Raw genomic sequence first — 22,847 nt, forward strand, 5'->3', positions numbered from 1 at the left:
AACTTGTGCTGTGTTACTGAGCTTGAAGAGAGGTTATTTTGGGCAAAAATCTGCACCTTGTCTCAGATTTGAAGACAACTCTGCTTCTGTTTGGCATTTTTTTCTACCAATTCACATCTACTGTAATATTTCCCCTGCTTCTAAAATAAGGTTTCCAAACTGACTAGAGAATTTTGAGTGCCTAACTTGCATTAAGATCTGATTTTTGAGAAGGAATAGCTGCTCCTTATTTTCTGAAAATTGAGCTTGTTTAAATTGATGTAAGTTGAGTGCTCTGAATTTTTTTTTTTTATTTAAAGTCTTTTCCCTTGACCATCAACTAATAAAAAAACCCAAAACATTTTTACAGCAAGATTTAGTACTTCCAAATGAATTAATTTCTTAAAAGGACAAGCCAGCTATTTTTACTGTCTGTTCAGGAGTTGATGGATTGTGAAGGAAATGTGAATGCGGTCATTGTAAAGTAAGCACTGGGCGACGTTCAGTGCGAATGCTTCTCCATACTTGGTTGTGCTCAGGGTGTGATGACACGGAGGTGTGACACCGCCCTCGGCCCTGAAGTCTGATTGCCTGGCAAAGAGCAAAATCACCTTGTTTCGTCCTCCCGATGCTCAGTGTAGCACCCCTGCATGAGAACAAACCATACATCGTTTGGTTTGCCTAAAGCTGTGGGTGCTTCCCAGTCCCAAACAGTTGCTGTGGTTGTGTGTGAGCCTTTGGCCTGGAGCCATTAGGGGTTGCAAGAGCCAGACTGGCACTGTATTTAGGGACTCTTCTAAACCATTAACAAAGTGAGGTTCAGAAGTCCTCTGGAAATGTTGCACTCTTAGCCCTTCTTTAACATAGATATTGTCCTGACTCTTTCTTTGCCCGTTTGAGGGCTCTTGGATCCCTGGGGAGTAAGAGATCATTAATAGTCCTTCACTGGAAAAACAACGTGGACCTTTGGTTAGAGTAACAATGTGGATGAGGGGTAAAGGACAGCCATACAGTCTGCTCTTCCTCTCTGTCTGCATCTTTTGGTGGAAGACTCAAGTGGGTGCTGGGGCCCTCTGGGAAGAGCTAGCTCAGAGAGAGGGCCACGCTGCCGGCTTGCACCCTACTTGGCAGTGGGAGGTGCTCGGCCTTTTTTCCCTGGTGCCATCATGTGAAGTTGGTCCTGCTGGCCCTGCCCCAGCTCACCTGCCCTCGTCACATCACCTTCCTCTGCAGGAGGTCAAATACAAACACGTGTGGTGTCTGGAGGCTTGCGGAAGAAAGCAGAGATGGGAATGGGAACAAACCCTGGCTCCAGTTTTGGGAGTTGATGTCGGTGGTGGTTCCAGCTGTCCCCACATGACCTACCTTCTCCAGGAACATGCCTGCAACTGCCTCTGCCTTCTCCGCAGCTCTGTGTACCTATGCCATGCTTTATCAACACACAGCTCAAGTGTGCTTCAATACAACTTAAATAATGCGCACGAGTTGCCCTGGGTTGACCTTACCAGGTAGAGAAGTTAAACCTTATGGAGGTGCTTATTCCCTTTTACCATTAGATGGAGCAAAGAGCTGTTCTCCCCCTCTAAGCCTCAGAGCTGAGAAGTCTTTGCTTAAGCTCTTCCTGGGAGCGAATGAAGCCTCAAGTGTTATGTGTCTGCTTCAGTTCAGAAAAATGAAGTGCCCAGTACAGAATCCCAGTGTGTTTTACCATCTATTTAAAGTTGCAAAACTAAGTATGTGGTAAATGAATACCATCTGTAGTGAAGCAGCTTTTACGCACAAGTTCAATCTTTCATGCATGATTTCTACTTTAACCCTCTCAACTTGCCTGAAAGGTTCAGCCAAAATGATCAAAGGGATGAAATCAAATGCTTCTTTTTAAGAAGTGACTTTTTGCTATCAGGAGGTGAGTATAACTGATGCCTGAGACTTAAATTATTAGCCTACTGCATTGAGAAATGTAGTTCTTGTGATTCGTAAATCATTTTCCATTGGAGCATCTTTACATGCTGTGAAGCTATACTTGATATCTTGTTTTGTGTGATAACTGCTTTTTAAAATGTATTTATTTCTCCATTAACTCTTGGTATTCTTTCTTTGGATATTTGTAAGGGCTGGGCGGAGAGGGAAATGGAAAGGAGCAGGATGAAAGCCTGCTTGTGGCTGGCTATGGTTGAAGTTGTCTGTAGTGTTCTGTATGTGAATACATGTCCCAGTGCATTGTGTTCATTTTGCAAGGGCTTGATCAAAGTAGTATTTATTTCTGGCTATTTTTTTTTTCCCCCTGAAGCTTGAGTCCCATCTGACAGATGCAGAGTTATTTATGTTTTTGTATTGGGACTGAGAGCTAAGTTTGTTACCTGGATCTTGGCTAAGCCTTTCCGCTCTTGGTGCCTGTTAATGTGTGGTTAGTTCCTTCCAGTGCTTGGGTTTTTTTTTTTCCTGTTTGTGTGTTTGTTTGTTTGGTTTCTTTTTCCCTACATTGAGCAAGTATTTGGCAATGAATATTTGATTCTGCAAATAGTTATTAGTTTGCAAAGCCACTGGAGTCTCATACCTACAGCACACATCCTGCAGAAGTACTGTAAAACTGACTTAAGGTATTCAGTGTGTGAATAATTGTCAACAGTAAATCTTGCTACATTCAGCTTGCAATACCTTATTTGCAAGTGCGTAGTCACACTGCGTTGTAATTATTCTCTGGCATATTTTTCTATTCATATTACTCAGCATTTATTGACATGGTATTACATGAGACGTTCTAAATTTTTTATGAGGTAAAAGGGTTATGCCTTTTAACAAGGCCTTAGATACAATTTTAAGATTACCCACCTTAATTTCTAACTATTTATACCTATCTAGTTAATTCAGTAAGAAAGGACAGTTACTTACAGTTTTGTTTTCAGTAAAAAAGAGATGAGTTTTCTTTCCTCTGCAGTCTTAATGGTGGTTGAACCTCTTTAGGGTCCTCAGACGTTTGTGGCAAGGTGGGATCTTGTTCTGTGGATGAGACGAAGCTGCTTGGTGAGCTTGCTGATAATGCACAAAGCTCTACAAAATTGTACAAAGCAATTGCAGGAAATAGGGTCTTTGGAGAATGAAACAAATATATTATGATCGGGTTTTGTGTATAGTTCAGTGCTTGGACATAATCTAGTTCATTATTGCACTGACTGTAAGTACTGTAGAAAGATCACTTCAGGCTTACCAAAAGTAATGCAATCTGTGGATAGCTCCTTGAAATAGAGGCTTCCATTACAAATCCGGATTTTAAGTGATTTATCATTCAGCAGTGATCATTAGAGCTGCAACTCCTCCAGCTTTTTACAATACCAAACATTTAAAGCACATCCAGGTTATTTGCTTATTCATAGGGAAGAGTCAGTTGCCTTTGATTCACTGTAGTGAATATTCAATCCAGTCTTTCTCCCCCTCTCTTTGTCCTCTCTTGGAGTCTAATGTGTGGTTTATTTCATTTCAAAGTCTTCGTGGATCACCTCTGCATCTGTAGCTGGCCTCTCATAAGTAGCAGGAACACCTATGTAGTGATGCAAATAGAATATTATAGTATAGTTATATTATGTGAAACAGTTGACAGAAAATACTGAATGTGTTTTTGAATCTGGTCTTTTTATAAACAAAAAGTATTATCCGCTACTAAAAACTGAAGGAAATAAAACATTGAACTAGATTAGCAAACACCAGTAATTCAGTCAGCTTTCCTTTCTGTAGTAAGAGCTGTGCAAGATTTCTTTTGGCTTTGCAGGTGAACTGAAAAATCTGATTTTATACAGTTTAAAGCCAGAATTGATTTTTTTTTTTTTTTTTCCTCCTGTCTGTGAATATTTCAGACATGTCATACTGTGGAAAAAATGTAGCAGTCTTCCTCCATGCACAGTATGGTGCCGTGGCTGAGGCACTTATTTAGGAACTCCAAGTTCACATCTGTTCTCCAACATGTTTTGAGCAGAAATTTGATAAATAGTTATCCAGTGGGTTTTTTGGGGTGAGTGGGGTAGGTTTTCTATTTTTTGTTGTTTGGTTTTTTCCTGCTTGGTTTTGGGGTGGGATTTTTTGTTTGTTTTTGGAATCGTGCTTTGGGAGAGGGGGTGAAAATTAAGATGAAGGTATTTGGACAACTTGATCTGGATTGATGAACGTTTTTAGAGTGACTGAAACTGCATATTTTTTCCAATGTATTTGTCAAATAGTAAAATCACCTGTCTATTATTTAAAAATAACTATGTTTCCAAGGTAGCTGATAGCTCTTTACCCTGTGGGAATAAACCTGAGAGTGCCAAAATGACTTGGCACGGTATCTCTGTTTAAAATATAGGCAATCCTTTTAAAACTTGTGTGTTTTACTTAGAGACATGTTGGTTTCCATTCATATTTTTGTTTAGACATCATTATTTAGGTAATAAAAGCACTATTACATCCACAAGCTGTCTATGCTGTACGCGCATGCTGTGCACCTATTGAACTGAAAGAATTGGAAATTTTAAAGACTTAAACACTTACAGTAATGTAACAGGGTTCTTATGAAAGGGATAACCTGTTATAAAACTTTATTAGACCATTTGTTGTAACTAGCGGTGAGCTGGGGAGCCGTGTTATTGATAAAGAAAAAGCTTCTGACATGATGTTTGCTTGCTAAAGGCTCCCGGTAGCCACTGGCCTCATGCAGTCTGCGGAGTGAGGCTTGCCAGTAAGTACGAGCACATGGTCACTGTGAGGAAGCAGGGTCTCTGATAAAGCCAAATCAGCTTCATTTTATCCATAGGAGGAGATGTTCAGATGGCAGAGAACAGTTTTTGAACGGTCAGAGGGGAAACAGTGGATTTAGTGTTTACTTTGAGTTTAGGTAGAAGCTGATCTCATTACTGCTTGCGACTGAACAGTAAAATGATTGTGAAATATTCAGCTGTTTAATGGGCATTTTCTGGCTGCATTCAAAAACTCCATTTATTTTCATATTGTGCATTTCTCTGTACGTTTCCTGTATTAAAAATCAGGAAAAAACCCTCTTAGCCCTCTAATTTCCTCATTTGTTCTGTACAAAAAAAAAACCCCATGACTTCTGCAAAACATCCCAGTACTAGGAAAAATCCCCTAAACTTGATTATTTTTTTTTTCCTGGTAATTCCAAAATTCAGTAGTTCTTTTCATTTGCATCCATTGCTATAATCAGTACCCTTTGTTGCTGTGATGCAATAGAAAAATCCATGAGTTTGTAAATAACAACACACAGAGGTTGCTTCTCTTCTGGGTTTCTGCTAGACTTAATAAACTGGTGTGGATGCGAGAAATGAGGCAGTGTCAGGTAGAGATGTCCAGACTGACAGCAGTGTATCTCTGTTGACTACTATTAATGGCAACGGTAGATTAACTGCACTGTTTTTATCCACTAATAGAAGCTGGGTATTTCTAGTTATACAATATGTAGAGGTTATGTGCACTGAGAACACTACTGTAAAAGGATGAGTATGGCTATGAAGAGAATAATGAACATAAGTAAGTTCTATTAAAATTGACTTTTTGCCTCACTTGCTACCTAATGTGGGCCTTATTGGAAATCTCCATACAGAAGCTGCTAATTTCCTACGTATTTCCAGTAGGATCTCATAGATCTCAATTTTTTGTGATTCTTTGTTTCTAAGAACTATAGAATCATAGAATAGTTTGGGTTGGGAGGGACCTATAAAAGTCATCTAGTCCGATACCCCTGCAATGAGCATCTTCAACTAGATCATGAATTAGCATCTTCAACTAGATCAGGTTGCTCTGCCCAACTTGACCTTGATTGTTTCCAGGGATGGGGCATCTACCACCTCTCTGCGCAACCTGGGCCAGTGTTTCACCATTCTTATTGTAAAAAAAAAAAATAAAAAATTTTCCTTACATCTAGTCTCAATCTGCCCTCTTTTAGTTTAAAGGTATTACCCCTTGTCCTGTCGGAACAGGCCCTGCTAAAAAGTCTGTCCCCATCTTTCTTATCAGCCCCCTTTAAGTACTGAAAGGTCACAATGGTCATCATGGAGAGAGGGCAAAAAACCTTCCAAACACCTTAAATCTCTAGAAGGTACCATTTGTCAGCTTGCTCATTAATGTGCTAAAGAAGGACTGAACTTTTAGGTGGGGGGAGAGGAAAGGTCTTGACACTGAAATTGGAAAAGTCATTAATATTGTGACATGTGACCTGCAGTGCACTACTTTCATAATAGCTTCTGTACCTAAGAGACGTAGTAAATGGAAGAAGCAATAGATTTTTTAATGTGAACAGACGTAGCCATCCACTATAGACCTAAAAACCTATATGAGATTTTTACGGGTGGCCCCAAAAGTAAGTCCTGGAGCACTGTTGTAGTGATGCCTAATCAAAGAAATCTTTGAGCCACAAAGCACTCGGAGGCATTGGGATTTTGTTGTTGTTGCTTTCTTTCCAAGGGCTTTAAATGTGGCTGTACCTTTTCAAAACAGCCACAAGCAGCTTCCAGACCTGAAAGAGTTGTGCTCTTTAGGAGGAGCCAATCTCAGAAAGAGAAAAAGCAAGTAGGCTCCTCAGAAGAGGAAGGATGTGAGTGTCTGGGCCAGAGCTGGTATCCAGCCCCAGGGTCTGGCAGGGTGGGCTGAGCCCTGTGCCCTGCGCTGGGGCGTTCGTCATGCGGTGAAGGATAAGGAGCTGGAGTGCTGCCAGCCAAGGCTCTTTGGAGAGAACAACAGCCTTGTGAACAAGCAGGAGCGCCACAGAGGAGGTTTTTTTCCTTCCTTTACCTTGTTGAACCTTTACCTCTGTTGAACTCTCTCTGTAGTGCTCTCTGGCCCAACTGTGGAAATGCAAGCTCTTGGCAATGTGCTGGTCTTGAAAGGAGAACACAAGGGAGGCAGTGGGGCTAGTTATGATTTGCACGTTACATTAATTTTTTTATAATATTCCCTTCTGAAGCTCTGGACGTGTGTACAGGCTGCGTTAACAATGTGTGAACAAAATGTACCTGGGAATACGCAGCTTTCCCTGACCCACTTGTAGTAGCAGCACTCTAGAGAGAATAAGACAGTGATAAAATGAAGGTAAGGGAGCTCAGGGTCAGAGCAGTGAAGCTGCCAGTGAGGTTGGCTGGTGCTCATGGTTTGTGTTCAAAATGGTCATGTCCTTTGTGATGACTTCACTTTGCTCTGCTGGGTATGTGTTTACGCATACAGTAGCATGCATTGTATCCTTTGGGTCATTTTCATGATGGTTAATGACAGTACATAAGATAGGATGAACTGTAGAGTTCCTCCTGAGGTTTGTAAATGCTCCCTTAGGAATTTGTATCTAAGATTTCTGATCAAGTTCTTGTACTTTCTCATGATGTGAGGATCAGTGTCTTAAGTTTGTTTCTAGTGAATGCAGAGCTGTATCTTCTACCTGAAACTTACGTGGGCGTTCCTTTTAAGGACACAGTGATTTTTTTCTAGGTTGGTAACTCTTGAAGTGCAAGTTGTGTTGAGAATATTTAGAATTTCTTCAAGAAAAAAAAAAAAAAAAGAGTAAGCCTTGGCTTACTTGTCATCCTTGTTGTCAAAGCCATCTTATTGTCTCCCTTGTCCCACCTTCACTTGTATAGCCAGCCTTGTTATTTCTTCTTTCTTGGCTTGGTGAGTTCCACTTTAATTATTTGTGCAGCTCAGGGCTGGCACTCTTCCACTGCCATTAAGAAGGTTATTTGTAGACCTGCAAGCACAAATCTTTCAACTTTGAGGATAGCCTTACGTTTACTTTACTCTTATTTTCTGTAAATCAAATCCTTCATGACATAGATATGGAATAACTGTGATTAGAGTGTCTTCTCCACTACTTTTGCATGTTTATCAATTTTGTGCTTGGTTTTCATCATATTTCTCATCTGTTACTTAATCTTAGATGTTTGAGCCTTCAACATCAAGAGCATGGCTTTTTCTTAGTTGTCCTTCAAAAAAAAGAAAAAGGTGAGTTGGTAAGACACCGGAAGGTCTTGATCCTAACTGTGACATTGGAAGGTGAAGAACAGTGATGCCGATATTTGTGCCAGAAGTGGTGTACGTGAGCCTGGCATAACTGTAGTCGAGGAGCTGTGCTGAGGAACCAAGGCTAGTCCTATGTAATCAGCTGTCAGGGTAGCTCTGACAGTAGTAATTCTGACTTTTGGTTTAAGGGTATTACTGTCTAAGAAATATCAGTAATTGCCCCTTCTTTTCATTTTTTCATAGACTTTGTGTGATGAATCACAAGAATTGTACATCACTGAACATGCAGAAACTCTGAATTTTTGGTTGTGAAATCTGGCAGTCGAGTTGTCAGTCTAGACTTGTCTGCAAATTGTGATCATGACTAAAATTAACTTCCGTGAATGTAATGAAACAGACTGAAATCTAGCTTATGGTACAAGTAATAAGCTGAACAGCAGAACTCATCATCTACAAACAGTGAGTTGTATAAGGTCTGTATAGGCTGGGAAGAAAAATGTAACAATATTTCTTAAAATTTCCCAATCTCCAATTGCTACATCTTCTCAAGAAATGGAAAACCTCTGTTGTTTTGATAGCAGAGTTACCTTCTGGTAGGGAAACAGAAGTTATATCACGTGATCTGCATGATCAGGCCTGATCCCTATATGTTCCAGAAATGGAAAATACCTGTGCTTTAATGAATTTGCTCACATCTCGGACATTAAATAAATCTCACACTTTTTTACCAATTATAAGGCTTGGGAAATTTTAACAAAATCTATACATGTAAGGATCAGTGATGTCCATTTTTTGTAATTCAGGGTCTTAAACTTTTAAGATAAATGCCAAATTATCATCAGATCTATAATAATGCTGTAATAACTCTGAATTAAAAATACCTTTGATTCTTCATTTCTGTTGGTCTTTCCACCAAGGTGGTTTTTTTTTTCATTACAAAATGAATAGCTTTTATTTTCTTCTTTTCATTTGGCGCATCCCTAAAGTATTCATTTGGTTCATTAGTAAATCAGCTCAACTGTGGAATCATATGAAAAATATCTAAGCTGAGATTTAAAAACACAGGTTTTCTCTCAAGGAAGTAACAACAACAACAAGAATGCCACATTTCACATTTACTTCTTTGGCTAAGGCTTGCCAGGTATCGTGTAGAGCTTAAAAAATATGCAAGGAATAAAATGCATACTGATACACCTGGGGAACTAAATAATTGCTTCATGTTGTTATGGCTGTTTATTTAATCAATAATTTTGTCTCAGTGATTTTCTTGATATTCTTTTGATGGATGCTCTCTAGATTCAAATGACAGCCAGCAGGTATTTTTCCGAGAAGAACTGACCAGATGAAGAGCTCTTTTTTGGCAAGGGGGAAAAAAAAATTCAAATAATTGACTCCAGCCAGTGCCAGTTGGCTTCATCAAAGACTGTTAATCAAAATGCCAAATTTAGTTCTCTCCCATTGTTATGAGCTATTGCATCTGTACAGCAGATTTCACCCAAACTGTCCCAATTCAAAGTTGGGAGTCACTGGTAGAGATAAATATAAAAAAAAATATAAATGCCTGCTATAGTCCTGAGTATTTATTTTCTTCAGTTTAGTAGTTTGTGGTGCAGTTATGTAGGCATAATGGATTCGTCAAATATTCAGTTTTTCCTGGACACCTTCTTGTAAGGTGTCTGTGCAGGGAAATGTGTTGTTTTGTTTAGGGAGGATGTGTGCATGCACATAGAATCCTAAATACAGGTTTGAAGAAAAGTGTCATGTGCCTAGTGTGACTCAGACTGTCATTAAACTTCTTTTATAATCTCTGTTTAGGTATGATGTTTATTTTTCTAAGTCTTTTTTTTTTTTTTTTTTTTTTTAATTCCCTCTAGTGTAAGGAGACATGTTAGAAAACGTACTTTTATTTCTCTGAGTTACTCTTTATGATCAACAGTCTTCCCTCAGGAAAGTAGGTTGTATAGCAATGACTCCTCTGCAGGAATGCATTTTAATATACTGTTAATGAACACTTTTATATAGAAACTTAGGAATAGAAATTTATTAGTTCCTTCCTTTGATAATTATGGAGATAGATGCTTCTAATCTAGTTTCCTGTTACGTGAATATAATACCGTCACTGTTTCCTCTGGAAACTTACTGTTTAGATAACTGTTCTAATTATACATCACAGTTATCTATAGTCATTTTATTTTACATTATATTAATCTTCTTTAGAATGACACTCATTATTTATTCATATCTAGACCATATTCATATTTATAGAGGTGCAGCGGGGTTGCCATTAAGTAGAAATCAAACAACGTTTTTTCATTAGTTGTACAGTAGATTTTCTTGTTCCTTTTTTCAGGTTTAGTGTGCGGAGTTACATGTTTTGCTGTCTTTTGGTGTTTTGCACAAAGGATTGTTACAAAATACAGAAAAGAAAATGATTTTCACAGAGCAATGCTTCCAAAACCCTAAGTTCGTATTATAAAGCCTGAGAACTATGTGAAATTTTCAAGAAAAGTAAGTATGATGAAAGGAATATAAGCAAAAGTGGCGGGATCTCAAGGAAAACATCTCAAATAGTGTGGGACCATGGAAAATAAAGCATTTACAAAAGCAGCAAAATTCAGATAGTAGTATTTAGAGAAACTTAGTTTAAAATCCCGTTTCATATATGAAATGGAGGACCTCTAATCAACCGATAACTTCTTTAAACTTTAAATATGTGTACCAAATTACTTTCTATTAGACCGTTTATCTGAGGTAGGGTCTTGTGGGCTGGGTAGTGTTAGGTTCAGGTTTTGCTGTCCGTTGAAACGGATGGCAAATCCTGAGTAATGGGACACCAGTCACTTGTGGTACAAGGGCAGAGCAGAAAGCTGTTGATGTTTTGGAATGCAAATGTATTATCCAAATGATGTTCCCATCACATGAACATGCTTGCTTGCTTTTGGAGGTCCCAAGAATTTTGCTTAACAAAGAATGCCAAGGAAAGAAAAAAGGTTCTTCTTTACTGTTAAGAGTATTTGGAAACTTTATTTTTCAGTCTTCCTTCTTAGCGGTTTGCACAGATTCATCATCTTGAGTACCTATCCATTCCTCTCCTAGTCTGCAAGTAAGTACAAATAATGTAGTTAACTGCAGTGCTTCCCAGGTAGTGAATTCATTTTCTGTTCTTGGTCCTTGGCTTTTTTATTTTGATTTTTAATGCTGACGGCTAGCCTGTGTTAGACGGCTAGTCTGCTTCTGTTGCCCATCCTAGCCTCCTACGCTGTAGACTGGACTCTCCTCCTGCTTCTTCTGATTGCCACCTGTGCCATCCGCATCTCATGTATCGTGGGTTTATATAGGCAGAGGAAGGGAAAAGGCAAGATTCCATAATAGAATGAGAAATTGGATTATTCTTCATGCTTAGTAAAAAGTAAACATCCTGGGAGCAGGGAGGTGTAACAAGATGGTTGTTTTATAGATTTTTGTAAGAGTAGTTTGATTTCTGCCTCCAACCACAGGAAAAAACTAAGTGAATGTAACAGCAAAAGAATCTTACTAATTTGCAGCTCTATCTCTTGGGTACTGTTTTATTCCTCAATATTCGTGAGAAATTAGACCATTAAATACTTTTGATGAAGTATTTATGTATAAATACTTGATCATTTGTGCTAACAGTCTTCAGTCTAAAACATTCCAAAAGAACAAGTTTGGGAACTGCCAAGCTTCAAATGAACAGTCAGGATTCAGGGAAAGATGGAAGGGATGGTAGTAAGAAAATGGAATGAAGAATATATTTTAATAATAGCAGGCTACGCTTATTTGCAGTTTTGTTTGGTGAACTACTTTTATCATGGTTGATACTGCTTAATGGACAGGTGAGAAGACAGTATAAGAATGAAGAAGACCTTACAAGGTGAGAATGCCTATATTACATTGTGCTGCTGGAAGGGTTTATATAGAGAGGCTAAAACTGGGATGAGTATAATAGAAGTATATTTACACTGTGGTTAAGACTGCAGCATAACTTCCTCAGGTGATTAGAACGCATTTTTATATCTGGTATGAAATGTTTTAATTCTAGCTGTGTTTTCCCCAAGGTGAGCGTATACTTCATAAGTATAGGATGTCAAGAAATCTAAATTAACATCGTTTAAGTACCATTGTCCTTTGTGCTGCTGGAGTGCTCAACCATTTGGGCTTACTCTCCCTTTCTATACAAGGAAAAATAAACAAAGATACTTGATTGTCTTATGGTATGGTGGTGAGTAAAATACTGTGAAATGAAAAAAAAAATGGAGAAAAAGAATGTGTGCTTTAACAGGAGCATTTTGAACATATTGGTAACAGACTGCGGAAAGCCTTGGCAGTTTTCTAAGTGGCAGGTAGTTATTAGAGGAGGAGGGGAATCTTCTTTCATGTGTGCACTTTCAGCAAAAAGACCCACATTTTAACAGTGAAGAAGAATCTTATTCCTTTCCTTGATTTGCTTTGTTAAGCAAAATTCTTGGGACCTCTGAAAGAAAGGAAGCGTGTTCATGTCATGGGAACAGCATTTGAATAATACAATTACATCATCCTCCTGCAAATCCTGAATGTTTATATTATGGGGTTTTGGGTCTCATAAAAAGACATTAGTTTTTATATATTAAAAAAAATAACAAAAACGTTTAATGTGTATATATAGATGTCCTGGTTTGGGGTAAAACGGAACCAATTTTCTTATCAATAATTTGTATACATTGTATATATTTCATTATTTTCTTATTAATACTAACTTTTCCTTTTATTATTAGTATTTCATTAAAGTAGTTCAGTTTCTTTTCAACTCATAAGTCTTTCTCTCTTATTTTCTCTCCTCTCCTCTGAAGGGAAATGCTCCGCTTTCTCTGAAGGCGAGAGAGGTTAAAGAGAGCATCTGTCATTCATTTTAGTGGCCAGCCCGGCCCAAACCATGACAATATATTATATATACATATATAGCAAAGTTGTCCATAAAGATACCAGTGAACAGTTAAAACCTAGTCAGTGGTGCTTCTTTTTGTGCCAGAAGTCAGTCCCACTGCTCAGACCTTCAGTCCACCTAGAAGTTGATCTGGAGTTCCCTGGAGGTTTTATATGTCAGTTCAGGGCGAAAAGGTTTTGAGATCCTTTCTTTGAATTCTGCTTTGCTTTTTGTGCAGCATTGGAGTATTATCAGTTGCTTGGCAATGATTTCTTTTGGGCCTTTTTTCTTTTTCTTTGTGATGGGGGTTTTTTTCTGGTTTTGCGTGCGTGTTTTTTTTTTTTCCTAGTTGTGGGTTTTTGTGTTTTGTTGGGTTGTTTTTTTTTGTTTTTTGTTTTTTGTTTTTTTTTTTTTTGTTGGTTGGGCTTTTTTGTTTGTTTTTGAGTTGTGGAACAACTGCAATATGTAATTCCCCCTATCTTCCAAGGAAACCAGAAGTCTGAAAAATATTAACATATTACTTGTGCTGTGTCCCACTATCTTCAAGTCATTTCCCCATCCCAAGTTAGTATTATAGAATATAGAATGATTTCATAACTTATAGGAAAGACTTCAGCTCCTTGTTGTCATGATCTGATCTTTGTAGAGGAAGAAGCAAATGGTATTCTCTTGCTCAATAAAGGGGCTTGCAATTTCTTTGCTCCTTCTTATGACATAGCTGCTAGCAACAGTGGTTAAGAAGCTTTTTCTTCTGGCTTCTAAGAAGATCTAAAAGAGAGGAGCAACACCAAGGTGAGGCCCTTACTAGGAATGGGGGGATTTAACTACTGATTTCAGTATTATTTTTTTTGGTTGAAGGAACTAGGAGGCACTAGCTTTGATACTATTGACAGAATGTTCTTTAAGCTCTGAATACTGTTATGAAACCTAGACCTAATGAACAGATCATAATCTTTCGGAGCCAAGGCTAAACCAACTTGCTGGAAGCCTGGTGCGGCTGGTGCTGTATCCTTTGTTCTCTAAGCCTATTTTGTTACAAAAGCCCAGAGGGGCCTCTGAATCGGATGCTGTTGCCTTGCTTGACTCCATCACTGAGTTTGTTTCCCTCAAGTCTTTGCAGTTTTCTGTATTTTCTGGCAAATCTAAGTCTGCAAGCTGTGCTGGGTCCGTGTAAAATAATTACTTTGAAATTAAAATGCACATATGAGTATAGGAAACACCAAAGAATGAGTAACCCTTTCTGTCCTGTCGGATTGTTCTGTACCTGTGTTGGACAAGGGTATCAGAAACTCCATCCAGATTATCTGTGTTTCATTGCCCTTACTCAAAACTGGTCTCACAAATAGGGAAGTCAGTGAAGAAAATGATGATCCAATCTGCTTTTAACATTATAAATGCAGATTGGTCACTAGATGAAATAGTATCTGCTGCATCTCGTATTGAGGGAAGCTGAATTAGCTATATCCTCCCCTGTTTCTCAAATGTAGAGCTTTTGGTATTTGTTCCTTCTTTATTAGTGACAAACTTCATCCTCAGACTTCAGTGCTGTCATTTTTGCTTCTCCCAATACGACAAAGTGTCAATAGAGAACATGGTCATTCAGGTAGGACCAATCTTCCTTCGCATGTAAAAAGTAATCTTCATATAATGAAAGCCACAAAGTGCATTGCTTATGAAGAAACTCAGGAGCTGGGATTCTTGCAAAGGACTACGTCTGTCACAGGGTCTCCTGTAGCTGGTGGGCTGGGAAGGAGCTGAGTTCCCCGGGACATGTAATGCTGCATCACTTGCAGAAGTTCTTCCTTGCTTCCCGAAGCAGGAGTCCCCAGTTGCATCTGTGTTTGCCACTTGCACTGCAGGTTTGGGGCAGTTTTTGACAGCTCAAGACCGCCTCAAAGAGTATGTTTATATGTTTATTATTCACAGTACATTGTATTTCAAAAAGTGAATCTGTCTAACAGATCTTGAAACTCTCCAGTTATGTCTCCGTGATAAGACATAGTTGAAAACATATACAATTAAATGCGAGGGTCAAAAAATGTCTGCCTTAGTTTTGGATTCTGCGGGACATTCGGATGGCTTGGCTGTTAACTGTACAGCAAACTAATGCAACAGAATTAAACCTGAGCAAAATAGTGGAGTCAGATATAAAAGAGAAAAATCACTTTCAACGGCACTGCAATGCAGATGACAGTTTTTCTGGAAATACGAGTGCAGAGGCTGTTGTGGTGATAATCACGTGTTGTCTACCTTACTATCCAGTCACCTCATGTTTATTGTGGTTGTTTTTTTTTTTCCTAGGAGTTTGCATTTGTTGCTCCTCTTCATACATTTGTTAACTTTTATGTGTAATTTTTGAAGGCATTTAGCAGCTTCAGCGAGCCATAGCATGATTGGAAGAAGTTTGTAGAGGTGCCTAGGTTGTTAATCTGAATTTAATACAATATAAAAGAGAGTAACCTTCAGAGTTGTAAATAGTTGAGAGGGATTATGTTCAAAGAAGAGTTTGCATTTTTTTGCTTACATGTAAAAAGTGTTTTCTGGGAAACATTTTGTGAGGTTATTCAGATAATTATTTTTTAGGTAGTAAGTTAGAACAGAACCAAATCCTTACTTATGTTTTTTTGGCTTATATAAGCAAGTTCAAGCTTTACCTAATATATTTTTTATGCTTTTGAAAGCTATCTATTGGGAAGTGCAAGGACAAAATAAAAAAGATCCAAAGAAAACTGCTCTGATACTCAGATCAGTTTTTAATAAAGGCTGTGTTCAGCTGTCTTTGCAGAAGGATTACTGCCACTTCATATAACCAACTGAAAACATTGAATTGTATCAAATATGAAGTAATACCAAATCATATATGATGTTAATGAAAGGCGGTTAGTACTGTTGTAAATTCCTGCCAATGCACAGGAAAATCTGACCAGTGGCTCCAGAATTGAGGCTTCTTGTTCCTTTATGCAATCTCTTTTTGATGGAAGGGTGGCAGAGAATGGGAGAGGAAGAAGAAAAGCCTGGGGACTGTAAAGTCCATACAAAGCAAATGAATTTTATTTTTTTTTTTCTTTCTTTCCTAAAAAGCATCATTCAGGTAGTGGGAGCAAGGGGTATAAAAAGCCTTTGTACCTGGCAGCCATTTGATGGACAGGCTATATCATTATTGCGGTTAAATTCTTACAAATCTGCTGGAATCTGAATGTGTAATTTTCAGCCTTTGGCAAGAGAAGATGGCAGTATCTCTTTTGCTTCTGAATTCAAACTTTGAATGCAGGCATTCGGAAAGTTTTGCTGTATTATATCAGTGCTCTGTTACGCTGTCCGTGCAGACTCCCTGTCCTTTCAAATTAGTTGAAAAAATATTGGCATTGGCTATTTAAAACAAAAAGCAAACCAGAAAAAAACCTCAACCCAAACCAAACAAAAAAACCACCCAGAAACCAGAACAAACCTATTCGTACGTGCGCAGGAATTATAGGGGTTTTCTTCTCATGTTAGTGGGTTTTGAGTTCTTATGTGGAGAAATGCTTAAAAACTGTCACTGACTGATGTCCAGCAATGAAGTTAGAACTTGTACCTCCATACATAGCAGAAGCCTTGGTGTAGGCAAGGCTGAAGATACCTTTTGTTTAGGGATGACTTTTTAGGTTTTTGGTGGTTTGTTTTTTGTGTTTTTTTTTTTTTTTTTTTTTTTTCTTTTTAAGGTAGGCACATCCTACATGGGCTGGTACTGCCATATTCTTTTTTTCTCTACACCTCTGTACATCTGTGCATCTCCAGTATTTTTCTACTGTGCTGCATATTCTGAACCCAAGAAGCTGAATATCACCGGTAGGAAAATCTGCACGCTACTAAAATGTGCAAAATTTCAACTAGTGTTGCAGGCGCAGTAGGCGTGTGGGGCATGTCTAATGATTCCTGTAGCATAAATTATTATGAATAAGGTATAAATGTGGAGGCCAGCTTGTCTTTCAATGCGGTGCCTGCTAGATAGCACCTCCCTACCTCACTCCCTGTTATCAGGTGGCTGATAGTGCAGTGACTTGTCACTTGTCAACTTTGTGTTTCAGGTCGCACAGAGAGATTCTCTGAATTAAAAATTTAGGGTTATAAACAACCAGTGGTTTAAAAACTTGCATCCTTAAGTTGTATTAAAGAGATACATCCTTTCTAAAAATCACTCTGCTGTGGTTTGAAAATCTTCTCATTTCAGGTGTACTGCAGGCTCTCCACACTGTTTTCAGTAGCTGCTGTTCTACGTGCAGCCTAGTTTTGTGGACTGGGACAGAAAATATGTGATATTTCATGGTAGGGCTGCCTATATGCTGAAGGTTGGCCTTCTTCTGATCAGTGGAAGTATGCCCGACTGACTTAATTCCTCCCTTAAGCCCTAACATTGCACACGGTCATTACCTGAAATTTGGTTTAAGAGTGACAGAGGTGCATTAATGTTGACATCTATTTCCGTGGTTTTTTCAGCACTAAGATCTGTCTTGTATTCTACTGTTGTTAGAGAGGATCTTTTTTTGAAGTTGTTTTTTTAGGCATCCGCAATGGTTGTTCAATATGATCACAGTCATTTAAAAAAGCTTTAAGAAACCTTCCTCTTTTCCCCATCTATTCTGAATATTGCTGTAGGATATTGAATGCTGTTCCTGTTACCTTAGTAAATATGTTTTGCAGAGATTTTTTGATCAATCGTATCACAGCTTTCTGATTGTCTTCCAGCTGCTCACTCTGTTTTGGAAATCTCTCACTTCTGCGCTTGTTTATTTTGAAAACTAGAAATAAAGGCCACTTAAATTCCTTTAGCAGTGTCCTATTTTGCTTTCCATTTCCTTCTTGATGTGTTTACTTTCCCTGAGGATGTCTGAAAAAAAAAAAAATAATTTTGTAACATTTAACTCTTACATTACTGTTGCATACAATGCAACTCTTTTTCAATGCACGTGCTGTCCTTGTGGGATGTTTGTGCTGCGCTGCCAGGCGGCACTGAGCTCCAGCCTTAGGACAGCCACATCATTTTTATGCCTGCAGGATGTTTATCCTTACTTTTTGTCTGTCTTTTTTTTTTTTTTTTTTTCTGGATAATACTTAAAGCTATATTTTATTTCCAGACTGATACTCAGAAAAGCATGCATAATTGAACGGTGCAATCTAAATGGTTGGAAGTGCAAAAGTTATTTTTAAGCATCTGTTTTGGAACTGGGTTCATACTTAATGATATCTGAAGCATGTTTTTCAGAAGGACTCTGTTAGAATGATTTGTTGTGTGGAAAGACTGATCATAATCTATTGCAGAGGATTCCTGTCTCATAACTTTTTCTATTCAGCAGTGTGGTGGATTAAGTAAAAGTTTGTATAATTCTGGATTAAAAAAATGCTGGTTTGTTGTTTTGCAGTTTTCTTCCCCTCTTAAGAGTTGAGGAAGAGTTCATCCTTGACTGAATTAAGGACACTCAGGCAACCATCGTTTGGACACCATTGTTTATTGTGAACTATAATAGAAAGGAAAAAGAAATCTGCTCCCTTGTTTTAAAAACAAACAAACAAAACTCCCACAAATTGGTAAGAGATCACTTGATTGTGCCGTTGATTGTCAGACATAAGTGTCTGACTTATTTATTACTGCAAATTAAAAGTAATGAATGAATTTGTTTTACAAATTTGCTTTTTCATAATTATTTTCTAGATTTTTGTTGAAGCTTCCCTAGATTTTGTTTCCAAAAGTTAAAAGCTCATGTGAGCACTCGGAGCAAGCTGATATTGTGGAGGTTGAGTGGTTCATTGCTGTTACTCTGTTTAGCGTTGGCAGGGTGAGAGTAAGGTAATTTTTTTCTCGTGTCTCGCATGACCCATCTTGCCAATGTCTCCCCAGCTGCCTGTCTGCCACCCCAGGGGCTGCACAGCCCTCATCCCGTGGGTGCTGTGGAGGAGGAGGAGTGCAAGGGCAGTGGGTGTAGCGAGCCCTGAACTGGCTCATGTGGTCCCTTTTCGGGGACTTTTGATAAACTGAGTGGAAGGAGTCCAGCTTGACTTCCAGGTGCCAGGCAGTGCCTGCAGTAGGGCCAGGTAGGAAAAGGCCTTTTGTTTTTTTAAATTAGTCATGCGGCTTGGCAAAGTTCAGCAAATGAGACTCGAGAGATGGTGCGGTGCGGGTTACCTGGTGAGACACACTGGCTGTTCTCAGCTTGCCTCTGCTTCAGGGATCAAAGATGATGTGCATCTCGCTTGGCCAGCCTTCTTTTGTTAACACCTTTTTATTAAGGCTGTAGTGTATTGTTTGCCATGCTAGATGTATTTGCAATTCAGAAAATGAAACATTTATGTAATCTTTGTGTGCTAACGCATGATCTGGGAACAATGTGGACTGCTTTCATAGTGAAGTAGTTCTCATCTTGTTTCTTTTTCTTCTAAGATGAGAACCTTTGTGAGAAATAACATCTCATTTCTTTAATTCACTTGGATGTAAATTACTTTGGAAGAAGGAGGTTAACAACAACCTTCGATTGCTGAAGAAAAAATGTTAATAGAAAATATTTTTAAGAAGAACTGAGGGGTTTAATACATTTCTCTAAAAATAGGTTAGATAAAGTATGTCATTCTGCTCTATTTCAGTCACATTGGTTTGTTTCATAGATTTGTTTTTAGTCTCAGTTCTTTCAGGCAGAGAAATTTAAGAAACATGAGATCACTGCATCTCTGAAGGTAGGCTACCATGAGCCTTACAGAGCCTTGCAAACTTGGTTACCATAATGTCTATATCATCCAAAGGAAAATTTTTTTTGACATGGAATGTTTTTCTTGACTCTTTCAGGAAGTTAAAATGAATGTGGAAAGAGGTGGTAGCATGGGACAATGGGATTAACCTTAAACCTGCCAAAGGCAGGTTAGAACAGCCCCACTGATTTCAACATCCCCTTGGGATGTTTGTACTCTTGGAGGGGGGAAAGAGGTAATATAAAGCTAAAGTAGCTACAAAACTTTTGTATTTGCTTTCATAAATTGCAATCATAGAATCATAAAACAGCCCAGGTTGGAAGGGATCTTGAAAGATGGTCTGGTCCAAACTTTCATGGGAGTGGGAGGCTAGACGAGGTCATCTAGCACCCTATCTAATTGCATGTTGAAAACCTCCAGTGATGGGTACTCTACCACATCCCTGGGGAGGTTGTTCCAGTGAATTATAGTTGTCTGTCTTATGTTGAGATGAAACCTCTCTTGGTGCAACTTGTATTCATTGTCCCTTGTCTTCTCCATGTGGCTCCTTGTAAAGAGAGAGCCTTCGTCCTCTTTGTAGCTGCCCTTTAAGTACTGGAATACTGTCATGAGATCCTCTTGAGCCCTCTCTTCTCCAGGGAGAAAAGGTCTAACTCCTTCAGTCTTTCCTCACAGGGGAGGTTCTCCAGCCATTTGGTCATCTTCGTGGTCCTCCTTTGGAGCCTCTCCAGTCTGTCCACATCTTTCTTGAATTGTGGGAACCAGGTAGTCCAGGGGTGATCTGAGAAGCACTCAGTAGAGTGGGTTGATCACAACCCAGTCTCTGGTAGCGATGCCCCTGCAGATGGCAGCCCACGATCCGATTTACCTTTGTTGCTGCAGTGGCGCACTGATGACTCATGTTCAGCTTGTTGTCCACCAGGATTTCCAGGTCCCTTTGAGCAAGGCTGCTTCCCAGCCACACGGATCCTAGCTCTTTGGGTATATTGTCCCAGGTACAGGACCTTGCACTTGTCTGTTAAACTTCATACTGTCCTTGCTAGTCTGCTCTTCCAGCCGGTCCAGGTCTCTCTGTAAGATGGCCCTCCCTTCTGACATGTCATCAGCAAACTTGGTGAGGATTCTTTCATTCCCAGCATCCAGATCATTTATGAAGATGTTGAACAGCATAGGGCCCAGTATTGATCCCTGGGAGGTGACTTGTGACAGGCCGCCAGCCTTAGTACAAACCATTGGTCACCACTCTCTGAGTGTGACCCGTGAGCCAATTTCCTACCCATCTCACCCACTCCATCTTTATGTTGCCAGTTTGTCCAGGAGAAGGCTGTGGGAAACAGCATTGAATGCTTTCCTGAAGTCCGGGTAAGATGTTATTTTGTTGTAGGTGGTGATCAGGTTAGACGGCATGATTTGCCCTTGGTAAATCTGCGCTGGCTTTTCCCAATCACCTGCTTAATTTGGTTCGTTACATCTAATTGTTTTGTGAGCAAGCCGAAAGCCCTCAGCTTGCATGATTTTAACAGTTGAGGGGGATTAAGAAAAGTTACCTCAGAAATTACGCTGTGAAAGTTACAATGGTTAAGTATTGGTGAGGCTCTTTAACCTTCGCTCCAGTTCTTTTTTTCTTTTTGAAATTGCCTTTATAAAAATAAAAAGAAGCTTTTCCAGTCTGTGCTAGATACATCAAATAGACTGGCTAACCATGGAGTAATGCTGCGTGGCACCTGCTGAGCAGGAAATAATTATGTTTTAATATGTTACAGGAAAAAATACCTAGATGTTAACAGCAGACTATGTGACATCTGTTCAGGAAACAAAAGATGCAATTATGATATTTTAGGAAAAATATCAAGGTGATAACCAAAAAATCATTTTTATTTATTATAAAAAGCAATTGTCTGGCACACAAGGTAATTTAGCATTCAAATCAGAGTGCTTCTAAGAGAAGCACATACATAAGAAATAGCAGGATTTTTTAAAAATCCCTTAAGGCAAAGAGAAGCTACTTAAAGATGAAAGCATGAACCAAAATAACTGTCCATAGTGGATGTAAGATTTTCTTCCTTCTTAATGTTTTCATCTTGGAGAAACGAAATCCTTTTAAAAGTTACTATGCTTTAGTATAAATGCAGTGATATATACTAGTTTATTAGTAGTTATATATCTGGGTTTTTTTCTTTACTCTGTCACAGAGAGTCAGCAAGAATACTTTTTAGTGGGTAGATGAGGGACTAAATGAACACAAACTGGAGTTCTCTTTTTTTGAGCAAGCTTATTTTCTCGGCAGATTCACTAATTCTGTATGGGAGTGTAACAAACCTCATTGTTTTGCATTTGGTAGAGACATAATTCTTGTAGGATAATCAGTAGCTTGTGAATAAAAGTCTTGCGCAGAGGAGTTTGCTTTCCAGGCAGAGGAAAATTGCAAAGCCCATTTCCAAATATCAGATGAGTTCAAGAAGTTGAGTAGTTTTCTTTAACTTCTGAAGGCGAACCATGTGCATGACCTAGGTACATGTTTACAAAGAATTTTATACAACTGGGTTTGTCAAAAATTGGTTTAGTGTGATAAGACCCTATTGTGTTTTTTGGGAGAGGGAGAGGGGGAATTCTCTTCACTCCCGTTTTCCACATGGTTTTGTGTTCCACTGGAAATTTTGGTTTATTTTCTTTGAGGTGTACATAAAGATGCCAATTAGAAGAAATACAAATGTATAGTTGAAAATATGACACTGGTAACATTTTGGATTTTGTTACCTCTGTTCAAAAGGTCCTTTAAAATTTTTTTCTCAGCCTTGTGCTTATTCTGCCTACGTAAGCTAGACACATTCTTTTTTCTTCATAAACTTTCAGTAATTAAATGGACAAAATACTTTGTATTCTGCTGCTCCCCTTCCCAGAGACTTTCTCCAGTGAGAAACTAGACTAGTAGGTGAAGCAACCGGGACTGGGAGATAAGAAGTCACAGAATGGGTTAAACTGAGTCCTGTGCTGGTGATTTATTTTTTTTTCTTTTACTACCTGAAATGTCATGGTTTTAGAAATCTACTGAAGAGTTGTCCCTGAAGAAATAAAAATGACAGAATATTCTCAGTCTTTGAACTGGGGGAGGGGGCAACACTATCCTTGCTGCTGCTTCACTGTAAACCTGGAACAGAAAAGCTAACTAATTTTCCTGTGATTTTTTCAACACATTTTTGTAGCTATCTCTTCTTCTGGGAATGGTGGGAAGGAACTCCAG

General features: G+C 38.8%; 1 protein-coding gene across 6 annotated transcripts in view; it reads left to right on the plus strand.

Annotated features, from left to right (window-relative positions):
- FRMPD4 (FERM and PDZ domain containing 4) overlaps positions 1-22,847 on the plus strand; it is a 411,398-nt gene that overhangs the window by 148,142 nt on the left and 240,409 nt on the right. The window contains exon 1 of one of the 6 annotated variants that reach the window (XM_063341672.1): positions 10,469-10,476. The exons of the other annotated variants lie outside the window; for them this stretch is intronic. The gene's annotated coding sequence lies outside the window, so the exon portion shown is untranslated. Of the gene's footprint in view, positions 1-10,468; positions 10,477-22,847 lie in introns of those variants that run through there. 6 annotated transcript variants of the gene reach the window in all.

Source organism: Chroicocephalus ridibundus, chromosome 1, assembly GCF_963924245.1.
Source record: "Chroicocephalus ridibundus chromosome 1, bChrRid1.1, whole genome shotgun sequence".
NCBI lineage: Eukaryota > Metazoa > Chordata > Aves > Charadriiformes > Laridae > Chroicocephalus > Chroicocephalus ridibundus.